Source organism: Muntiacus reevesi, chromosome 15 (genome assembly GCF_963930625.1).
Source record: "Muntiacus reevesi chromosome 15, mMunRee1.1, whole genome shotgun sequence".
NCBI lineage: Eukaryota > Metazoa > Chordata > Mammalia > Artiodactyla > Cervidae > Muntiacus > Muntiacus reevesi.
The window spans coordinates 44,730,838-44,754,059 of record NC_089263.1 but is presented as its reverse complement, the minus strand read 5'-3'; the positions used below and the strand labels follow the sequence as shown (position 1 = coordinate 44,754,059).

General features: G+C 38.2%; 1 protein-coding gene and 1 pseudogene across 2 annotated transcripts in view; one reads left to right on the top strand and one right to left on the bottom strand.

Annotated features, from left to right (window-relative positions):
* The window catches only part of MIPOL1 (mirror-image polydactyly 1), a 283,902-nt gene extending 278,430 nt beyond the window's left edge, over positions 1 to 5,472 (bottom strand). For both annotated transcript variants that reach the window (XM_065906169.1, XM_065906171.1), the window contains exon 1: positions 5,267 to 5,472. The gene's annotated coding sequence lies outside the window, so the exon portion shown is untranslated. The remainder of the gene's footprint in view (positions 1 to 5,266) is intronic.
* Positions 5,473 to 6,206: 734 nt separating this feature from the next.
* On the top strand, positions 6,207 to 23,140 carry LOC136146973 (serine/threonine-protein phosphatase alpha-2 isoform-like; annotated as a pseudogene).
* Positions 23,141 to 23,222: the final 82 nt, after the last annotated feature.

Genomic DNA, 23,222 nt, shown 5'->3' with positions numbered 1-23,222 from the left:
ATTGTGCAGTTCATGTGGTCACAAAGAGTTGGACACGACTGAGCAACTGAACAATAGCAATGGGTGACTGTAATGTTTTGGTGTTAAATATCTCTCATTCCCTTTTAACCTGAGTAATAAAAGAGATGTAAGAAGAAGAAAAGAAAGGAAATACAACCTTTGTTGATTTACATAAAAGGCTACAAAAAACACGGATATCCAGGCAGTTGTCAACACTGAGTAAAAAAAGTATCAAAAAGCATAAACTTTTTGTCATATTTTGAGATGGATATTGTCTTTTGAGCTGTTCCAGCTTGGGATGGCTTGGTTGACATTTATATCTACACGATTGAGTACACTCATGAGGTAATTAACAATTATTTCCACAAGGACTCCCCTTGTGGCTCTGCTGGTAAAGAATCTGCCTGCAACGCAGGAGACGTGGGCTCGATTCCTGGGTTGGGAAGATCCCCTGGAGAAGGGAAAGGCTACCTACTCCAACATTCTAGCCTGGAGAATTCCATGTACAGTCCATAGGGTTGCAAAGAGTCGGACACGACTAAGCGACTTTCACTTTCAATTACTAATTGCTTGAGCCATGAAACTCAACTGTGGCACCCCTCCCTAAGTTTGAGGTCCTGTCTTCCTTAAAAGCTTCACTGGACTGTCCAGTTCATCTCTTATTTTTGGCCCCTTGCCTTTCACTTAGAACTAAAAGTATAAAAAAAAAAACTTTTGAAAGTATGTTAACATATTTAGCTAACAACTCTTTTCTTAGGTGGTTTATAGAAGTCAATTTAGGTATTTACTTGAATATATGCTAATACTAACTCAGCAGTGGCCACAGGACCGGAAAAGTTCAGTTTTCATTCAAATCCCAAAGAAAGGCAATGCCAAAGAATGCTCAAACTACCGCACAATGGCACTCATCTCACACGCTAGCAAAGGAATGCTCAAAATTCTCCAAGCCAGGCTCCAACAGTACATGAACCGTGAACTTTCAGATGTTCAAGCTGGATTTAGAAAAGGCAGAGGAACCAGAGGTCAAATTGCCAACATTCGCTGGATCATCAAAAAAGCAAAAATTCCAGAAAAACATCTTTTTCTGCTTTATTGACTATGCCAAAGCCTTTGACTGTGTGGATCACAATAAACTGTGGAAAATTCTGAAAGAGATGGGAATACCAGACCACTTGAACTGCCTCTTGAGAAATCTGTATGCAGGTCAGGAAGCAACAGTTAGAACTGGATATGGAACAACAGAGTGGTTCTAAATAGGAAAAGGAGTACGTCAAGGCTGCATATTGTCACCCTGCTTACTTAACTTATAGGCAGAGTACATCGTGTGAAATGTCAGGCTGGATGAAGCACAAACTGGAATCAAGATTGCCGGGAGAAATATCACTAACCTCAGATATGCTGATGACACCACCCTTATGGCAGAAAGCAAAGAACTTTAAAGAGCCTCTTGATGAAAGTGAAAGAGGAGAGTGAAAAAGTTGGCTTAAAGTTCAACATTCAGAAAACTAAGATCATGGCATCCGGTCCCATCACTTCATGGCAAATAGATGGGGCAACAGTGGAAACAGTGGCTGACTTTATTTTTCTGGGCTCCAAAGTCGCTGCAGATGGTGACTTTCAGCCATGAAGTTAAAAGACACTTACTCCGTGGAAGAAAAGCTGTAACCAACCTAGACAGCAAATATTAAAAAGCAGAGACATTACTTTGCCGACAAAGGTACATCTAGTCAAGGCTGTGGTTTTTCCAGTAGTCATGTATGGATGTGATAGTTGAACTACAAAGAAAGCTGAGCTCCCAAGAATTGATGCTTTTGAACTGTGGTGCTAGAGAAGACTCTTGAGGATTCCTTGGACTGCAAGGAGATGCAACCAGTCAATCCTAAAGGATATCAGTCCTGAATATTCATTTGAAGGACTGATGCTGAAGGTGAAACTCCAATACTGTGGTCACCTGATGTGAAGAAATGACTCATTGGAAAAGACCCTGATGCTGGGAAAGATTGAAGGCGGGAAGAGAAGGGGACGACATAAGATAAGATGGTTGGGACGGCATCACCAACTCAACAGACATGGGCTTGAGCAAGCTCTAGGAGCTGGTGATGGACAGGAAGGCCTGGCATGCTGTAGTCCATGGGGTCACAAAGAGTCAGACACGACTGAGTGACTGAAGTGAATGGAATGATGTCACCACCCACAATGAACAGAAGATCAAATGGTCATTTATGAATAGTCATTTTCAACACAGTAATGTTTAGCGAAGTACAAAATGAAGGAAGGAAGGAGAAAAGAACATTAAAGAGAAGAATGAGAGGGAGGGATGAAGGAAGAAAAGGAGCGGAGAAGGGATGGGAAGGTAGACAGGGAAGCAAGCAAACAGGCAAGCAAAAAAAAAAAAAAAAAAAGGAAAGAAGAAAATACAAACTATATGAAATAGACACTATATGGCCCGCAATGCCTAAAATACGAGCAGTCCTAGCTTCACACAGTATTGCTTTAACTAAAACTCTACAAAGCAAGATGCCTATATTAACTATCTAGCCCTTTACAAAAAATTTGATAACCCCTGACACTGGAGATACCCAAATGGCCAACAGACATACAGAGGGCTGTAAATATCATTCATCAGTAGAGAAATTAGGGAAAAACCACAATGTGATATCACTACCCAACAGAATGGGTAAAATGAAAAGGATGATGGTAAATGTTTCAAGCATGTGGAAACTGATTTGAACAATTTTTTAGTAATGTATACCAGAAATGGCAGAAAGCAAAGAAGAACTAAAGAGCCTCCTGATGAAGGTGAAAGAGGAGAGTGAAAAAGCTGGCTTAAAACTCAACATTCAAAACTCTAAGATCATGGTATCCCTTTCCCATCACTTCAGGACAAATAGATTGGGAAAAGTAGAAACAGTAACAGATTTTATTTTCTTGGGCTCCAAAGCCACTGCAGACAGTGACTGGAGCCATGAAATTAAAAGATGCTTGCTCCTTGGAAGAAAAGTTATGACCAACCTAGACAGCATATTAAAAAGTAGAGACATCACCTTGCCAACAAAGGTCCGTCTAGTCAAAGCTATGGCTTTTCCAGTTGTCACGTGTGGATGTGGGAGTTGAAGAATAATTGATCCAACTGAGCACCGAAAAATTGATGCTTTTGAACTGTGGTGTTGGAGAAGACTCTTGAGAATCCCTTGGACTGCAAGGAGATCCAACCAGTCAATCCTAAAGGAAATGAGTCCTGAATAGTCACTGGAAGGACTGATGCTGAAGCTGAACCTCCAACACTTTGGCCACCTGATGCGAAGAACTGACTCATTAGAAAAGACCCTGATGATAGGAAAGATTGAAGGCAGGAGGAGAAGGGGACGACAGAGAACAAGATGGTTGGAAGGCATCACTGACTCAATGGACATGAGTTAGAGCAAGCTCTGGGAGTTGGTGATGGAAGCATGGACAGGGAAGCATGGCATGGTGCAGGTCATGGAGTCACAAAGAGTTGGATACAACTGAGCAGCTGAACAACAACATACCAGAAATGGGCTTCCCTGGTGGCTTAGTGGTAAACAATCTCCCTGCCAACACAAGAGATGTAGGTTCAGTCCTTGCGTTGGGAGGATCCCATGGAGAATGGAATGGCAACCCACTCTAGTATTCTTGCCTGGGAAATCCCAAGGACAGAGAAACCTGGCAGGCTATAGTCCATGGAGTGGCAAAAGAGTGGGACACTACTTAGCTACTAAACAACAACAACAATATCAGAAATACATATATGCATATCCTATAACATAGTCATTTCACCAGTGGGTATATATCCAACAAAAATGTATACATACATTCACCAAAATACTTAAAAAAAATGTTCATACCAGACCTATTAGTAATAGCCAAAGGCTGGATAAAATACTGCACAGCATTAAGAACAAACAACTGCTACATAACTTGTATAAATCCCACAAATATTAAGCAAAAGTGAGACACAAAAGACTATACACTGTATGATTCCATTTATATAAAGTCAATAATCAGTAAATTTACTGATGATGTCAGAAACTGAAAAGTGGGGCTTCTAGAATGTGAGTAATGTTCTTTCTTGGATATACACACTTTGTGAAAATTCAGTGAACTGTACACTTATGATTCATGCACTTTTCTGTGTGTCTATTAACCTTTAATAATTAACGCACTAAAAACATTTCATATTTACAAACTCTACGCCTTTGAAGGAAAATTGTGTACATCTTCTGTTCACTTTTCTGATTTGTCATCGTTACCACCAATGAGATATCTTAATTCCTGCTACCTTACATAGAAAGTGGTTTTAATTAATTCTCTTGGTATACTACTGCACAGGATACCCACATGTTTATGTAACCGTCATTTCAGGTTAGTTCCACAATAGATCCCAAAGAGAAACTTTGAAAAGCCAGTAACTTGTCATTGTGAAAGTTATCTGGGAAAGAAGAGGGGGGGGGGGGGGGGAAGCTCCTTAAAACGTACTTAAAAAAAAAAAAAAAGTACTTTTGTTTGGCCCTTTGTTTTGGCTCACCTTTATCTACTACCACTGTGATTTAATCTGCATAAAATGTTCAGAGGAGCTTTTCAAAAAGCCTCTTCTGGTGGAAAAGTTTTTTCTTCCCACGACATCCTAATAATGCTGTTATCTTGTGTTCATTCAGTTCCTTCCACCCACGGTGCTTAAAGTAAATACTTCACAAATACTATCGGGTGGTGTCATCTTCCAGCCAGAACGAGAAATGTGGGCCCAGAGACACTATGAACTCAAAAAATTCTAACAGTATCTTTCTACAGCACGGCTCCGCCTACCTAAGGAATCACCGTATTCTTTGCCGAAACTTAAAGTGTGAGAACTGAAATACAAACCAGTGAGTAGTAACTCTCAAGGGCACGGAGTCAATCCTAGGTTGAGCCAGGACCTCCAACTCACTGCCTCTTAAGGGAAAAGCAAAGCAACAACAACAACAACAAAAAAAAAACTCGAATAAAAACTTAGCTGCAGCACTCTTGTAATAAGAAACAGGGGAAGAAGCCGAAATCCTGCCGAGAAAGTAAACCGGAGGACCACACAACGCTGACCTTCGAGGGAGCCCCATCATTCCCGGCCGCACGGGGCCAGCATTCACCCGGTGCAGTTCCTGCGCGGCCCCTTCCCCTTCTCCAAGGAGGCTGCGGCCGGAAATTCCAGGGCTGGTCTCAACCCACCCCTCCCTTTCTCGGATCGCCCAAACCTCCCACCCTACCCGTTTACCGGAGTTGCGTCCCGCACAGCTCCGGGAGCCGACTCTGCGCTCTCGCCCAGTTTCTCAGGCCAGACGCGCAGCCTCCACGTCAGCCAATCGCAGCTCGCCCGGAGCGTCCCTGCCCCGGGTTCCTCTGCGCGAGGAGGTGCGCGCGCCCGTGAATGCCCCCGCGGGGCGCGACGGAGGAGGGGGCCAGACGCGCGCGGCGCGCGAGGTTCCACGAGGAGCAGAGGCGGAGCAGACGCCGGGCGGGGGCAGGCGGCGCGCACCGGGCATGCGCATTTCGCGCCACTGGGGCCGTGGGGCGGGGCGGGGACCCTAGGCAACGGAGCAAGTCCACACTGGAGTTTGGAGAAGACAGTTTTAGTAGTTAAGGTTGTCAGGCCTGAGATGAACGGCGCATTCTGTGAGACCAAATATTCCCGGGACAAAAGTTAATCTGGTTAGGGAAGGGAAACCACGTCCGTAACAACGTGTCTTGTGGCCTCAACTTGAGTGTTGTGGAGTTTCCACAGAAACTGGCGGAAATGGGGTTTCCGGTTCTGTTTTTATCTTGAGGTGAGAGGGAGAAGGGATGGTACCCCAGGGAGAGAAGAGGGACGTGTTGGGAAGGAATGGTTGAATGAAAAAGGCCGCAGTCGGATTCCAGTTGGACTAGCAAAAAGCAGTACCCACCTCTTAGACAAAGAACGCTTCTGACTAAAACTAGGAGGTGGTTACCTTTTGACAGGTACTTAAGAAAAAAATATGGATGCTTAACGTTCAAGATACGGATTCTTTAAGACAAAAGGTTGAACTTTACAGAATTAAAAAATTAAGTCCTCAATTCGTGGACCTCCGTGTTGAAATAAGAAAGGATTATAGCTGATAGTAATTCAAATGTGATTTTTTTGTACCACAGAAAATTGTTGCTTTTATAAATGTCACGTTAACTCCTTCAGACGCCACATGGTTATTGAGGACATACCATGTGCCAGGTACTCTTCTGGGTTTGGATAATAAGCAATAGTGATGATTTCTTAAATATCCCCGAAGAATATGTATTATATAAAGTCTTGACGGTCTGCTATGTTAGTCGTTAAAGTTAATGAAAGGAACTTACACTTTAGTAAAAAAGAGTGGGGCGGGTGAATAAACCAATGTAAATTAGTTGGAACACAGTTGTAATACAAGCTCTTGGTTATATTGTAATGAATGCACGGGGCTCTGAAGAAATTTTCCTTTTTTATAGATTCAGCTTTGAAATCCATTTTTCTTTACTTCAGTCAAGGTCTGAACCAGATATTTATGGACAAAAAGTACCGTAAAAATATGGGAGGCAAAAAGGAGAACGGGTCAGAGTAGATGGGAAGAGCACTCTAATCAGTAAAAAAAAGGTTAGACTTGTGAAAAGCTTTAAGGGCTACTCAAATTTATGTTATTTTTAAAAAAAGGAGGGAGAGTTGCTTTTCCTGGCTATGGAATAGCAAGAAATAAGAGAGACTAGTGATCACAACACTGAGAAAAGTCAAACCAAATAATGAATTTATAAGTTAAATTAAAACAATGTGATTATATTATTTTTCTTTGGCTAAGGGTACATTAACCCTGGTTTTTTAAAGTTCATTAGCTTGGTGTGAAAAACCTCTGGGGTAAGAAGAAAATCCATGTTTTCTTTCCTTTTAGTAACCTGTTTTTCCTTCTGTTGTTTTTATTCAGTGAGTTCAAACATTATGCCTTTTCTCCTTAGTCCTTCCCACTTACCAGAAGTAACTCTTTAATGTTCTTTTCTTGAACTTTACATGCCACAATAACTAATTTTTTCCCAACCCCTTCCACCACCATCATCACTCACATGTACATTTCTTCATTCTTAATCCTGCTAACAGTTGCGAGTCTATAAGAAATGAAAGGCCCCAATTAGAGCTTTTTTTTCTCAAGTCAATTATCAAAGCCAATATGTCCTTATCCCTCTTATAAGTTGCATAAGTATGAGAGAAGTAAAGAAAATGAACCTCATTTTCATTACAGAGAGCAAAAGAATGTCAGATCATGAATACTTTTAAGTTCACAAATATGTTTCCCACAATGTGCTAGCCACACCGATCAGTTCTGGAAATAATAAAATCTATGCACACATGTAGCTTAAAATACCTTTTTTATTAGTGTTCTCTGGAGATATAGAAACTACAAGGTTAGATAGATAGATAGATAGGTTTTTATTGTAAAGGGTATCTTGTTTTAATTTGCAATTTTGAGCTTAATCCTCCCCTGATCTCAGTGTCTTTGTCTTCTACCATTCCCTTTCTTAGGGTTTTGTTGGTGGCTCAGGGGTAAAGAACCTGCCTGCCAATACGGGAGACTCAGGTTCAATCCTTGGGTGGGGAAGATCCCCTGGAGAAGGAAATGGCAACCCATTCCAGTATTCTTGCCTGGAAAGTCCCATGGACTTAATAGGTTATAGTCCGTGGGGTTGTAAAGATTCAGACACAACTTAGCGACTAAACAACATTCCCTTTCCTTATGTACCTAATAAAAGAACTTCAGAATATATAAAACAAAATGTGTTAGCACTGCAGAGAGAAATCCATAATTAATATAAAATTATAATCAGAGATTTCACACTCATCTCAAAAAATGATAGCAAGCAGAAAGAAAATCAGGAAGGGTATATAAGGCTTGAACAGCACAATCAATCACAATGGTATTAACCAACTTACTTAACTGACTTTTATAGAAAAGCTATGAACAACAGGATACACTTTCTTTTCAGGTATGCATAAAATATTCCAAGACAGGCCATAATTTATATCATAAATACAAATTCATTGGAAAAGATTCAAATCAGGAGTGAAATTAAGAAGATGGTGGAATAGGCAACCCCAGACCCTCCTTCTCCCATGGAGACACAAATTTAACAATAATACATGGGCCAATTGCCTTTGTAAAAAATCCAGAAACCAGTTAAGTGGGTCCTGCACCCAAGGTTAATGTGAAACCAACTGCATCAGTACCCAGTAAGAAAGCTTGTGGCACTCACTTGCAAGTGATTCACCCCCAATATAACATGATAGGGAGTCAACTCCCATCTTCTCACTGAGAAGAAAAAGGAGAACATATTTCCAATGATCTGAATTTTCAAGAAGGTGCCTAGGGGACTGGTTTCTATCTTTCTTGAATCTAAAAACTGACAGGAACGGGCAGCCAGTTTGGGGCTGCTAAGAACAAAAGCAATCAATGTGCCCCAGATTCCACTATACTATGGCAGAAGTTAGATGGGAGACAAGTATCTTAGCTTACTACTGCATACAGAGGCCACAGTAAGGCAGAAAGATCCAGAAAGGGAGTCTCAGTAGAAACTGGCAAACCTCTTCAATTATTAGATTACACACACAAGCCCAAAGTGCGTGTAAGGCTTAAGATGTCTCTAGGATCTCTAGCTGGAATGATTATAGCAGTTTCTCTCTGTATGAAGCCAGACCACAAAAACTGGGAGAGGTGGCTGATTTTTCAAATGCTAAAGTCCCAACAGAAGATGACAGGACATACAAAGAATTGGGAAACATTACCCATTGAAAGGAACAAATTAAATTTGATACCTATCCTAAAGAAATGGAGATATATGAATTACCAAAAAATTCAAAATAACCATCATAGGGATGCTCAGTGAATTAAGACAGCACAGATAGATAGATAACTAGTGTAGTCAGGAAAACATTATGTTAACAACAACATTAACAAAGGTAAACTATGAAGAAGACCTAAACAGAAATTCTGAAATTGAATTCTTGACCAGAAAGAAGAAAGAATCAATGAAACTGAATACAGGACTTTCAAAATCACTCGGGCAGAGGAGCAAGAAGAAAAAAGAATGAAGAAAAATTAAGAGAGGCTAAGGGACTTATGGAACACCATCATGTGAAACAACATAAGCATAATGAGAGTCCTAGAAGGAAAAGGAAAAGAAAAAGAGGGCAGTGAAGAAATAATGACTGTAAACTCACCAAATCTGAGGAGAGAAACTGACATAAAATTCAGGAGGCTCAAAAATTCTGATGAGATAAATGTAGAGACCTGTACTGAGATACACAAACTATCAAAAATCTGAGACAAAAAGTGAATCTTGAAAATGAGAAAAAACAATTTCTCATGTACAAAGGAGCTTTTTATGAGATTATAAGCACATTTCTCAGCTGAAACTTTTCAGGTCAGAAGGGAGTGGTATGATGTATTCAAAGTGCTAAAAGAAAAAAATGGCCAATCAAGAATACTATATTCTGCAAAAATCTGTTTAAATAACAAAGAAGAAAAAAAGATTTTTCCAGATAAAGTAAATCTATAGGTGTTCATCACCATTACTCCTGCTCTACAGAAAATGCTGAAGGGAACTCTTTAAGTTAAAATGAAAGAATGGTAAACAGCTATACAAAGCCATAAGAAAATATAAAGCTCCCTGGTAAAGGTAAATTTATAGACAAATATAGACTTCTATAGTATCGTAATCTATATGCATGAATCACTTTTAAATGTATAAAATTTAAAACACAAAAGCATGAAGACTACAAATCTGTTAATGGATTTGCAACATAAAAAGTCATCTTTTTTGTGTGTGTCATCAACATAAAGGGTAGGACAGAGGTAACCAAAGGAAAATATATTCTATATATGCCTATGCATAATGGGAAAGGAGAAAGGAATCAAAATAGTTCACTATAAAAAATCCATTGATTTAAAATTTTAAAATGACAACAATAAAGAAAAGAATAGGAAGAAAAATTACACAGCATACGAAAAGCAGCTTAGAAAGTGGCAATAGTAAATCTTATCCTGTCAGTAATTATTTTTTTAACAATTGCTTTAAATGTGAATGTATATTCAAATATGTAGATTGGCTAGATGGGTGAGGAAACAAGATCAACTATATGTTGCCTACAAGAGACACCCTTTAGATCTAAGGAAATATTAAAAGTAAAAGGAAGAGAAAAGGTACTACATACAATCAGAACTTGCAGAGAGCAGGAATGCCAACTTCTGTCCGATAAAGTAGCTTTAAGACAGAAACTATCACAAGTGACAAAGATGGACATTATGTAATAATAAAGTGTCAATTCACCAACAAGATGTAACAATTTGTAAATAAAAATTTGATCATTAAAAAGCAAGAGAGTTCCTGCAGATATTGACAATTTGATCTCTGGTTCCTCTGCCATTTCTAAATCTGGCTTGAACACCTGGAAGTTCATAGTTTCCGTACTGTTGAAGCCTGCCTTGAAGAATTTTGAGCATTACTTTGCTAATGTGTGAGATGAGTGCAATTGTGCAGTAGCTTTAACATTCTTTGGCATTACCTAACATTAAAGTTATGACCAACCTAGATAGCATATTGAAAAGCAGAGACATTGCCAACAAAGGTCTGTCTAGTCAAGGCTATGGTTTTTCCAGTGGTCATGTATGGATGTGAGAGTTGGACCGTGAAGAAAGCTGAGCGCCGAAAAATTGATGGTTTTGAACTGTGGGTGTTGGAGAAGACTCTTGAGAGTCCCTTGGACTGCAAGATCTAACCAGTCCATCCTAAAGGAGATCAGTCCTAGGTGTTCATTGGAAGGACTGATGGTGAAGCTGAAACTCCAGTACTTTGGCCACCTCATGCGAAGAGTTGACTCATTGGAAAAGACCCTGATGCTGGGGGGGATTAGGGGCAGGAGGAGAAGGGGACTACATAGAATGAGATGGCTGGATGGCATCACTGACTCGATGGGCATGAGTTTGAGTAAACTCCGGGAGTTGGTGATGGACAGGGAGGCCTGCCGTGCTGCGATTCATGGGGTTGCAAAGAGTCGGACACGACTGAGCAACTGAACTGAACCTTAGAATGCCTAAATATATGCAGCAAACATTGACAGAACTGAAGGGAGAAATAGATTGCAATATAATAATAGGAGACTTTAATGCCCAACTTTCAACTACAGGTAGGACAGCAAAACAGCAGATCAAATAAGGAAACAGACAACTTGGACAACACTATAGACCAACCTAGTACACATATGAACAACATTATATCCAACAATGGGGCTTCCCTGGTGGCTCAATGGTAAAGAACTTGCCTGCTAATGCAGATGAGGATTTGATCCCTGGTCCAGTAAGATCCCCTAGAGAAGGAAATGGCAACCTACTCCATCTTCTTGCCTGGAAAATTTCATGGACAAGGGAACCTGGCAGGCCACAGTCCTTGGGGTCACAAAGAGTCGGAAATGTTCCTTTTCCAAGATATGTTAGGCCAGAAAACAAGTCTTAGTAAATTTAAGAAATTTGAAATAAAGTACCTTCTCCAATTATAAATGAAACTAGAAATCAACAACAAAGAAAATAGGAAAATCTGCAAATTAATAACCAGTATTAAGTTAAAAAAAATCCCATGGACAGAGGAGCCTGGCAGGCTAAAGTCCAGAAGGTCACAAGGAGTCAGACATGACTGAAAGGACTGAGCATGAGCACAATACCAAAACTATGGGATGCTGCAAATGGAGTACTAATTGGGAAGTTTATAGTAGTAAATGGTTGCATCAAAAAATAATCTCAAGTTGACAACCTAACTTTAGTCCTCAAGGAACTAGGAAAATGAAGCCAAACTAAGTCCAAAGTTCAAAGAAGAGAAGAAATAATAAAGATTAGAACAAAGATAAATGAAATAGACTAGAAAGACAGCTTTTAAAAAAATTAATGAATCCAAAGTTGATTTTTTTTTTAAAAGATCAACAAAATTGATAAGCCTTTGCCTAAACTCAAAGAAAAAAACATAAAAAAAGGACTCATAAATTGGAAATGAAATAGAAGACATTGCCACTGATGTGACAGAATTAAACATGATCACAAGAGCTCATGGTTCCAGTGGGGAGAAAAGGCAGAGGGGTGGTTGAGGGAGGACCTGCCCCAGCTTCTGCCACCGCTGCCACTACCATCTCTATGCTTGTGGTGTGGGAAAGGAGGTGTGAATCCTGGCCCAAGGCTGCGGTGGAGCCTCTGCGAGAAGGTTAGCAGTGGGAAGGCGAAGGCAGATATAAATAAACTCAATATTGGTGGTGGCATCTAACTGCTGCTGTAAGAGAGAGTCCAAGCCTAGTAAGAATGTCTAGCTATAGGAGAATGAAATCAGAGGACCGTGCTTAAAGTCCCAAGAGACCTTTCTCAATCAGTCTATCCTGCTAGAACTTGAAGCACCACTCAAGACATGTGGTGATATCCATCCATGGGCAATACTACAATTTGCTTCGACTTTTTGAGTAGAGTGATGCAATCCTGCCAGAAAGCAAGTACCTGTTTATTGGGGACCATGTGCATAGGGGAAAGCAGTCATTGGAGACTATCAGCCTCTTGTTGGCTTACAAAATCAAATATCCTGAAAAATTTTTTCTTCTCAGAGGAAACCACGAATGTGCCAGCATCAATAGAATTTATGGATTTTATGATGAATGTAAAAGAAGATATTAAACCATGGAAAGCTTTCATAGCCTACTTTAACTGTTTATTGATAGCAGCCATCGCAGATGAGAAAATATTCTACTGTCATGGAGGTTTATCACCAGATCTTCAATCCATGGAACAGATTTGGTGAATTATGCGACCAACTGGTATACCAGATCAAGGTCTTCTTTGTGATCTTTTGTGGTCTGACCCCGATAAAGATGTCTTAAGCTGGGGTGAAAATGACAGAGGAGTGTCCACACTTGATGCAGAAGTGGTTGTAAAATTTCTCCATAAGCATAATTTGGATCTTATATGTAAAGTCCATCAAGTGGTTGAAGAAGGATTTGAATTTTTTGCGAAGAGGCAGTTGGTCACTCTGTTTTCCATGCCCAATTACTGTAGAGAGTTTGACAATGCAGGTACCATGATGCGTGTGAACAAAACACATCTGATGTGTTCTTTTCAGATTTTAAAGCCTGCAGAGATGGCAACCCACTCTAGTACTCTTGCCTGGACAATCCCATGGACGGAGGAGCCTGGTAGGCTGCAGGTCCATGGGGTCACGAAGAGTCGGGACAGGACTGAGCGACTTCACTTTCACTTTTCACTTTCATGCACTGGAGAAGGAAATTGCAACCCACTCCAGTGTTATTGCCTGGAGAATCCCAGGGACGGGGGAGTCTTGTGGGCTGCAGCCTTCTATGGTGTCACACAGAGTTGAACACGACTGAAGCGACTTAGCAGCAGCAGCAGAGAAAAAGAAGCCAAATGCCATGAGACCCATAACACCCCCAAGGGGTATCATCACAAAGCAAACAAAGAAATAGATGTCATTTTGACACTGCTTAGTTGGGACTTGTAACATATAGTATATAACCTTCATTTTTAAAAACTGTAATGTGTATTGATCAGCTTGCTCAAACAGTGTTTTGGGCCTCCTCCCTTTTCCATTTTTTACTTAAGGAATGGTATTTGCTGGTTATAACAGCCTATGAAAAACTCTCCACTCCCAAGGAAAAATGTTTTGTTTTGTTCTCTGTTCCTTTTGTAAACAACTTTAATGATGATGTAAAAGCTGTACACTTAAAACAGTGTACCCTGTCTAAGGGGTGAGTGTACAACTGATTTTTAATTCAGTAAAGCCCCTGGATAATGTAAATGCTCCTTTTCTTTAGGATATAAAGAGCTCTAGGGTGCTCAGTCTGTACATGTTGTCCTAAAATGCATACTGTTGGATACAAACCACTGTGAACTTTTTTGTTTCAAAGGGATTGGTTTTTTTTCCCTTCTCATTGTCTTATCATGTAAAACTACTTTTTATAGCTATTAACATTAGGAGTAACTTTCAACCTTGCCGGCATCACTGGTATGTATATTTAATTAAAGCACACTTTCCCCTGTGGTATACTTAAAATGACGGTTAAAGCCATTATTTTTTAAAAAATGACCATAAGAGACAAATATGAATAGTTATATGCCAACAAAATGGATAACCTAAAAGAAGCTGATAAATTCCTAGAAAAACACAATCTACCAAGATTGAATTATGAAGAAATAAAAAAGTCTGAACAGATCTATAACTAGTAAGGAGGTTGAAGCAGTAATCAAACCTCTCGACAAAGAAAAGTGCTGGACCAGATGGCTTCACTGGAGAATTCTACTAAACATTTAAGAATTAGCACCAATCCTCCTCAAAATTCCAAAGAATAATAGAGGAAGGAACACTTGGAAACTCATCCTCTGAGGTCAGCAGTACTTTAATACTAAAACTAGATAAAAAGAGGAAACAACAGACTAACATCCCTGATAAACAATGATGAAAAAATCCTCAGCAGAATACTCCCAAATTGAATCTGACAGCACATTAAAATGATTATTTACCATGACCACGTGGGATTTTTATCTGGAACAAAGGCTGTATTTAACATATCGAAATCAATCAACATTAACAAAAAACAAAAATCACATGAGTATCTCAACTGAAATAAGAGAAAGCATTTGACAAAACTTGACACTTGATTTCATTATTTAAAAAAGACAACAAACTAAGAATAGAAGAAAGTTATTTCAACATAATGGATTTCCCAGGTGACTCAGGGGTAAAGAATCAGTCTGCCAGTGCAGGAGGCTCAGGAGACAAAGGTTCCATCCCTGGGTCAGGAGATCCTCTGGAGAAGGAAATGGCAACCACTCCACTATTCTTGCCTTGAAAATGCCATGAACAGAGAAGTCTGTAGAGAGACTTGGGGTCGCAGAGAGTCATATGTGACAGAACTTGCATGCACATATATCAACATAATAAAAACCATGTATAAAAACCTATAGCAAACATTATAGTCAATGGTGAATACCTAAAAGCTTTTCCCTTAAGATCAGGAACACATCAAAGATGCCCACTGTCACCATTACTATTTAGCATAACATGAAGTTCCTAGTCACTTCAATTAGGCAGAAAAAATATAGGCATTCAAATTAGAAATAAAGAGGTAAAATTAACTCTTTATGTAGATGATATTATTTTAGATGAAAATGCTAAAGGTTCCACAATGAAATTACTACAGGTAATAAACAATTTCAGCAAAGTTTCAGGATATAAAAATCAATGCACAGAAATCAGTTACATTTCTATACACTAACAATGACCAATGTGAAAAGGAAATTAAGAAAATGATTGCTCTTAGTATAGCATGAAAAAGGATAAAATAATTAGCAATAAACTTAGCTGAAGAGGTGAAAAACTTGTATACTGAAAACTGTAAGACATTTCTAAAGAAATTAAGAAGATGCAAATAAATGGAAAGACATTCATGCTTGTGAACTGGAAGACAGTATTGTTTAAATGTCCATACTACCCAAAGTGATATACAGATTCAGTTCAATCCCTATCAAAATCCCTATGGCATTTTTAACAGAAATAGGAAAAATCTAAAATTCATATGAAACCACAAAAACCTTTGAAGCAATCTTGGGAAAGAAGGACAAGGTAGAAGTGTCACACTTCCTGGACTCAGAGCATACTATAGACAACTATAATTAAGTGGCATTGTCTGTGTCTCTTCACACAGTCTTCCTTCTATGCATATCTTCCTGTGTCTAAATTTCCCCTTTTTATAAGAATACACATTGTACTAGGGTCATCCTAATCAGCTTATTTTAATTTGATTATTCTATAAATACCCCATTTCCAAATGAGGTCATATGCTGAGGTACTTGGAGTTAGGGCTTCAATTCATCTTTTCCGGAGGAGGCAATTCAGCCCATGACAATAACTTGAGAAACATAAAAATGAAAACACAACATGCTAAGGTTATGGGATGCAACCAAAAGCAGTGCTCAGGACATTCACAGCTGTAGATGACCATATTAAAAAAGAACACATCTCAAATCAATAGCTTAACTTTACACCTTAGGAAATTAGAAAAAGGAGAGAAAACAAAATTAGCAGAAGGAAAGAAATATTATAGCGGAGGTGAATGAAATACGGAATAGGGAAAATAATAGAATCAGCTAAACCAAAAGTTTTGTTCTTCAAAAATGTTTTAAAATTTTCAAAACTTGCACTACATTGACTAAGAAAAAGATAGAATATGTTATTAAAATCAGAAATGAAAGTGAAAACATCAAAAGTTTAGTTACATTGACTAAGAAAAAACAGATGTTAATAAAATCAGAAATGAAAGTGGGGACATTACTACTGGCCTTACAGAAACTGAAAGGATTTTAAGAGAATATTATGTACAATTATATGCCAACAAATTAAATAATTTAGATGAAGTGAACGCATTCATCAAAATATACACATTACCAAAACTTACTCTAGAATAGAAAATCTCAACAGACCTATAACAAGTAAACAAATTGAATCAGTAATTAAAATCAATCCAATAAAACAAGTTCAAGACCAGATGACTTCACAGGTGAATTCTACCAAATATTTAAAGAATTAACAATGATTCAACTCAAACTTTTTCCAAAAATAGGGAGGAGAAAATACTTCCTAATACATTCTATGAGACCAAAATTTCCTTGATACTAAAGCCAGAAAAAGATATCACAAGAAAAGTACAGACCGATATCCTTTATGATGCAAATATACTAGCAAACTAAATTCAAAAGCATATTAAAAGGAGAAAGCACCATGAACAAACAGAATTTATCCCAGGAATAAAAAGGTGTTAAGACATGATAGAATCAATCCATATAGTACATTCATATTAATATGACAAAGGAAAAATACCTACATGATTATCTAAATAGATGTAGAAAAAGCACCAGACAAAATTCCACATCATTTCATGTTAAAGCACTCAGCAAAATAGGAATAGAAGGAACACTTCCTTAACATGATAAAAAGCACATATGAAGATTTCACACGTAACATATTCATGTCAGGAACAAGAGAAGGACACCTAATTTCATCACTGCTATTCAGCATTGTACTGGAATTCCTAGAGAGAGCAATTATATAAGAAAGAAACAAAAGTTCTCCAAATTGGGAGAAAAATAAAACTATTTCTATTTGCAAGTGACATGATTCTATGTAGGAAAAAAAAAATCACAAAAAATCCACCGAAAAATTAATATATGAATTCAGCAGAGTTGCAGGTTATAGGATCAAAATACAAAAATCAGTGGTGTTTCCATATACCAGCAGAATTATCCAAATAGGAAATTTTTAAAAATCCACTTACTACAGCATCCAAAATAATAAAAGACCCAGTAATAAATTAAATCAAGGAAGTGAAAGGTGCGCATACTAAAGACTACAACGCAATGATGAAAGAAACTAAAGACATAGTTAAATGGAAAGGCATCCCATATTCATAGATCATAAGATTTAATATTGGTAAAATGGCACTTCTGTCCAAAGTCATCTGCAGATTCAAAGCAATCCCCTATCAAAATTCCAATGGCCTTTCTTGCATAAATCAGTAAGCTGATCCTCAAGTTCATATGGAATTGCAAGGGGCCTCAAATAGTCAAGGCAATTTTGGAAAAGAGAAAGTTGGAGAAATGTGTTCCGATGTCAAAGCCTTCAAAGCTAGATTAATTAAATAGTGAGGTTGGGGCATAAGGAGAGACATACTGACCAGTGGAAAGAGTAGAGAATCCAGAAAGAAACCCAAGTATCTATGGCCAATTGATTTTCAATAAGCGTTCCAGACCATTTAAAGGGGAAAGAATAGTCTTTCAACTCTTGGACTTCATCAAGATTAAAAACTTGTGCATCAAAGGATATTATCAAGAAAGTAAAAAATGGAAGAAACATTTGCAAATCATATATATAATAGAGCTTAATATTCAAAATGTGTAAAGAACTCTTACAATTTAATAACAAAAATACAAACAGTCCAATTAAAAAATGAGCAATGGGCTTTAACAGACTTTGTTAATAATCACATGAAAAGATGGCCAACTTCATCTGTCATTGAGGAAAAGCAAATCAAAGCCACTATGTGATACCAGTTCACATCCTCTGGGACTAGGATGGCTATAATTTTTTTTCAAATGGAAAATAACAAGTTTGGAGAGGAATATAGAGGCATATATGTGTATACTTAGGTTCCAGTAATATATAAAGTATTCAGAATGAATTCAGGCAAACGTTACTTAACTTCTGTGCCAGAATTTCTCATTTGTGAAAGTGAAAGTGTTAGTCGCTCAGTTGTGTCTGACCCTTTGCAACCCCATGGACTGTGTAGCCTGCAAGGCTCTTCTATCCATGGGATTTCCCAGGCAAGAATACTGAAATGGGTTGCCATTTCCTTCTCCAGAGTATCTTCCAGACCCAGGGATCGAACCCAGTTCTCTTGCATTGCAGGCAGATTCTTTACCATCTGAGTTACCAGGGAAGCCCAAAATGTATCTGAGAGTAAGTAACAGCTTTTCTAGGAATTATTTTTGAATTTATATTCATTATAAACAGCCCTGTGTGTGTGCTGTGCTCAGTCACATCTGACACTTGGCAATCCACTTCATTTGTAAGATGAGACTATTTTCAGGACTTCCTTCATGATCAAATGCTTAAGAACCTGCCTGCCAATGCAGGGGACTCGGATTTCATCCTTAGTCCCACAAGACCCCACATGCTGCAGAACAACCAAGCCCACGGGCCTAGAGCCTGTGTTCCACCACAAGATAAGTCACTGCAATGAGAAGCCCAAGCACAGGGATATTGTGAATGAGACAGTGGTTTGTAAAAATCTTAGCCAAGCACCTTGCATAAGTAAGTTTTACATGAATATTGTAATTATCGTAATTGTTACAATTTGCTAGGCAGGTTGACTGTGGCCTGAAGGTTGCAGATTGCCCTTCACTCTTCTAGAATCTCCCTGCTTTCCCTCTGGTCTATTCTCTTATTATTTTTTTTTTCTAATTTGCTGTGAACCAAAATATTAGATGTCCATCCTATCAACCTTTCTAGAATTGGGTGTAAAATTTGTTCTAAGTGAAGGCCTGGGAAGCTTCCAGGAGCAAGTAAAAGGATTTCTGCATGTTGATGGCTCATAGGTCATAACTCTACATTCACAGTTACCTCTTAAGTAATAGAACTCTGTAAATAAATGGCCTCTAAGTGTTGTTCTTATCATATCACAATAATATATTGAAAAAAGATTGCCAAGTAATTATTTTGTTCATACAAATAATTGAAGTTGAAGTTCCTTGAAACTTAGAACTGCTCTGTTAGGTGATAGAATAATCCAATGCATCAGAACCTAGGATCTGTCCTAAATAACATGTTGCTTTGGTATAAAGTGTAAACTATATTTATAGTGTAAACTATAAATCACTGAGGACTTAGAGCAGTGATACTCAGACCTGCAGATTTTAAAGTACCTTTCATTTGCACACAACATTTCTTTAATATTTCTGCAAAAGAATACTTGAGAATAATATAGGTCTTTTGAATCATTCGAGAGTTGAAATCTCTTCTACTGGTCAAGATTTCTTAATCTGGTGTCCACAGAGCATTCTTCCCAACTTCCCACCCTACTCCATGGATGGGCTCTATGTATGCCAAATTCTGCATTTGTATGTCTATGTGTATATAGAGTGTGTTTTGACATCTAAAGAAGAGTCTCTAGCCTACAGTGTCTATGTATCTTTAGGGAATGGTATTTGTAAATGTGGCTCCAGTCACAGTACATTGAATACCATGGGATTATATTGCATTTTCTAGTCAGAAACTGATGAAGATAAACTTTAGACTTGAGGAAAACAGAATCTTTCAAACTGAGAAATACTATAATTTTAAAGCATAGCTCTTGGTTCCTAAACTTTTCCCCAAACTGTGGTTGACACTGCCAGTTGTTTCTTAATATGTTTCTTCCCTTTTCCCCATAACGGTATATATTTTTCTAGACACATTGTCACCCAGCAAAATACTACCTTTCCCAACCTCCCTCATACTTAGGCATAGCCCTTGTGGCCAAGTTCTAACCAATGAGATTTATGTAATTTCGAGGGTTTTCTTTACCCTTTTTACTTTTCTTCCTCTCTGCAGGCCTGAGCTTTATTTTGGCTTACAATTGTGTCATTACCTGAGGGTGAAATAAAATTTCTATCTCATTTAAGTCACTATTATTTTGGCCTTGAACAGTAGCTGATCCTATGGTGCAATACAAAAGCTTTATTCCAAAAAGACATTGAAGAAATTGTCAGATACTTAAGTTCAGTATCTATTTTTTAATCTTTATTGAATTTGATACAATATTGTTTGTTTTATGTTTTGGCCCCAAGGCGTATGGCATCCTGGCTCGCCAATCAGGGATGGAAACCTTACCCCCTTCACTGAAAGTCTTAATAACTGGACCATCAGGGAAGTCCCTTCAGTAAGTATTTTAAGGTTCCTAAAAGCTTAATTTCTAGTCACTTGGCAAACTGATAAATCCATAATTTAGCTATGTAGTTCTCAACCAAGATCAAGTAAATAAATCAATAATTAAAAAATATAAACTTGATACTTTAGCAGTTTTGCTCTAATATCAGGACATTACACCTTTATGTAAAATAATTATAGAAAGAGTAATGTGATGGATTGTGTCCAAGAAATCTGAAATAGTAGTCAATTAAATTTTGCTTTTCCCAGTGCTAACCTCCCAGGGTTCCAATATTGGCCATGGGCAAATTTGGCTGCAGCTAAGAGCTATGCCCTATAATCAGAGCTCTGAGCATAGTGGGTACTTGTTGACTGTGGATTACCACTGGCTGACTCCTAAGCTCCAGAATGCTCTTATACCCAGGTCCTATCTTCTCAGCTTATCTAGAGGTATAGGATTAGACCACCTGTGATATCAGGTCTTGCTTTTTTTACTCAAAGAAATTTGTTCTAATGCAGAGAGGTTAAAAAAAGATAGCAATTTTCTAAAAGGGTATTTGGAAAGAGAGAGTCTGGGAGTCTTCTGACTGAATCCTTGGGATCCTGAAAGGTTGAGGTCTGAGTGAGACCTCAAACTTGCATCTACCTCCTCAGGTTAAAATATTCATAGATTAAGATATTTATGAAAAAAAAAGATATTAATGGAAACATGAATGATGTCAAAAGGCTGTCTTTAAATCTTGACCTGGGAGTACTGCTGTATTTCCTGAAATAATCTAGGGAAGGGAAAAATTTACTTACATTGCAACATGGTGTGATCTCTTTCATTAGATTATATACTCGAGGGGATTTTAACTGTAATATTGCCAGAGCATAATGCTGACATGTAGAAAACTCTCAATGAATTAATGTAGAATTTGCTTCCCTGTGTGCCTTGGGATTTAATTGTATGTAATAATCCAAAAAAATTCTTTAATTGAAAAAAATTATCTACTTATATACACAATTAATTTTGGTAGCATTTAATTATTTTAGGTTTCAGTATGACCAAAGGTAATTTGGTCTGTGATTAACATTTAAATCTATAATTCCATGGCTCTTAGAAGAAGGAATCCTGGAATTGAATCCAGCTATACCAATAACTTATGGTGTGATCTTGGGAAACTTAGTTTCCTCAATGGAAAATGAGGGAAATATTTTCTCTGAGCTCTGAAATTCTGATTTTAGTGCTTAGTATATAATAGGTTCTCAGTATTTACTGAATGAGTAAGTGATTCTATGTTATACTTAGGGCCTCATATTTAATTAGCAATAAATTGAAACATTGCTTAAAAGCTTTTACTATATCTAAATAGCAAATATTTCTGAAAACGATTTCTTGGTAAGCATTTCAAACTAGGTAATTTTAATCAAATATGAGAAAATTTGTTTTTGCATATCTGACCACAGAAGTAATAAGTCTCTCCAATTGCTCACTGTCATTATTATCAGCTTTTAATAGCTCAACCTAAGAAATAAAGACAAAATATAAAACCAATTACTGTATTTTGTACATTTAATTGGAAATCATATATATTAAGTTGAACCTTGTTACATATACTGATATTCAATGGCCTTCAAAAATAGCAATTTTATATGGTTCAAACTGAATATAGTTAATACTGAATACCGTGTTTAAGAAATAATATGACAATAAGGGTTTCAAAGCTTCTCCTCCTTTTTAGGCTTATCACTTCCTGCCTGTTAGGGGTGTGGCAAGTATTTTCCTAAAATTTGAGAATCTTGTCTCTCTTACATAGCAGCAACTTGTGGTTTAAAACTAGTATATAAGTCATAGTATTTTTGTTTTGCTAACTCTCCTAAAAGGCTAAGTATGAATAATCAGTCGCTTCATAGAGAGAATATACTGGGAGTTCCTTAATGTTCCTTGATTATTTAGGTCAGTGGTTCACCAACTTTAACATACATAATAATCATTGGAGAACTTACTCAAACACAGTTTTCTGAGCCCTATACCACAGATTGTGATTCAGTAGGTCAGGACTGGAACATGAATCTGCTTTTGTTACACACAAATTACACAGATGCTCATGGATATTAGGTATAGAAGCGACTTACTTGTATTAAGGCCTTTTTTTTTTTCCTTTGGTCTTTCAGCAAATAAAACTCAAGTTAATGAGGTATGAGATAAATTCACTTAAGCCAAAGTCACTTCTTAGAAAAGTACTACATTAACTCAATTGTAAGATAAGCATAAATTGGATTTATTTTGACTTGGTTTTTGTCAATTTCAGTCCTACAGTTTCAGGACAACTAACTCCAAGGAATGTAGTCACCTGTTCCTTCTTTAGAACTGCACTGCGCTCTGGCTTTCCAGAGGGCAAGGGTCGCCGGGGCCCTGCCGATGGAGTTCTAGGCCAGGGTCACTTTTTTTTACTTGCGTTATCAGAGGCAGAGCGTGCAGCTTGACAAACTCTGCAGAAGGCTCCCGATAGGGAAACCCGTGAGGGCCAATCTAGGAGACCAAACCGACCCGCTGCGGTCGACCAACCCAACCCCGGGGTCCCTGGGTCCTCCTCGGAGCGGGGTCCTCCAGGAGTGGGGAGAGGGGAGCCCCTGAAGGAGAGCCACAGGCAGGTCTCAACCGCCGGAGATCACGCTGCTAATCTGTGGTCCAAACCGCCCGCCGCCTCCGAGCAGTC